Below are 1,150 nucleotides of genomic sequence, written 5' to 3' on the forward strand. Positions count from 1 at the left end.
TCTCAATCACTTCAATGGCTTCTTCCACAGTCTTTTTCTTGTTCAATGAACCTCCTGATGAATGGTCTACAGCGTTCCTTGATTCATAAGAAAGTCCATCATAGAAAATATGCAATTGCACCCAGTCATGGAACATGTCTGGTGGGCATTTCCTTGTCAAATCCTTGAACCTCTCCCATGCCTCGTAGAGAGTTTCACCATGTTGTTGTCTAAAAGTCTGAACCTCAGATCGAAGCCTATTGACCTTTTGTGGGGGGTAGAAACGTGCCAGAAACTTGCTTTCCACCTCATCCCAGGTTGTTAGGCTCCCCCTTGGGAATGATTCAGCCACTTAGCTGCCTTGTCCCTAAGTGAAAATGGGAACAAGAGCAGTTTATAGGCATCTTCCTGGACTCCATTGGACTTCACAGTGTCGCAAATTCTCAGGAATTTTGTGAGATGTTGGTTTGGATCTTCATTAGCACTCCCATCAAATGAACAATGATCCTCCACCAGTGATATTAGCTGTGGTTTGAGTTCAAAATTGTTGGCCTAAATGGGTGGTTTCTGAATGCTGCTACCACAGTTCCCAGAGGTTGGGTTTATGTATGAACCAAGAACACTCCTCTCGGGAATGGCATTGTTTCCATCAGCTCTCTCATGGTTGTGAACTTCTCTATCCATGTTGAGATCTAGAGCTTCCTCAAAATTGTCCTCAGATTCTCCTTCAGATTCTTCTTCTCTCAGTACTCTCTTCCCTCTTGCTTCCCTTCTAAGTTTATGAAGGGTCCTCTCTGGTTCGGTATATGGAGGAGTTGATGTCTCTCCTCTCCTACCTGTCATACAAGAACACATCACAGGCAACAAACAAGTGAAATACTCTTAGTTAATGGAAGAGTATGGTTAGAGCAGTTGAGGAATTAATTCAAATAGTTAGTGGGTCAGTGAGTTAGTTGCTTGAATTTAAAGGCATGAAGAAAGAAAGCAAGTAACAGAGTGCAGAAATTAAAATTCAACAAGTAAATTGAATTGAATTAACAAAACAAGAAAAATGCTCAATCTAGTTAACTTCCAATTTGAGAATTGTCAATCGAAAACCAATCCCCGGCAACGGCGCCATAAACTTGATACTAGCCATAAACTTGATAGCTACGATTTTAGGAAATTGCAC

At 41.5% G+C, this 1,150-nt stretch overlaps 1 non-coding gene across 1 annotated transcript; it reads left to right on the forward strand.

Moving 5' to 3' along the window:
• Positions 1-134: 134 nt before the first annotated feature.
• Positions 135-238, forward strand: LOC127743074 (small nucleolar RNA R71). Its single transcript, XR_008004381.1, has one exon. It is a non-coding gene; the product is annotated as a small nucleolar RNA R71 (small nucleolar RNA).
• The last annotated feature ends 912 nt before the right edge of the window (positions 239-1,150 follow it).

Source organism: Arachis duranensis, chromosome 1 (assembly GCF_000817695.3).
Source record: "Arachis duranensis cultivar V14167 chromosome 1, aradu.V14167.gnm2.J7QH, whole genome shotgun sequence".
Classification (NCBI taxonomy): Eukaryota; Viridiplantae; Streptophyta; class Magnoliopsida; order Fabales; family Fabaceae; genus Arachis; species Arachis duranensis.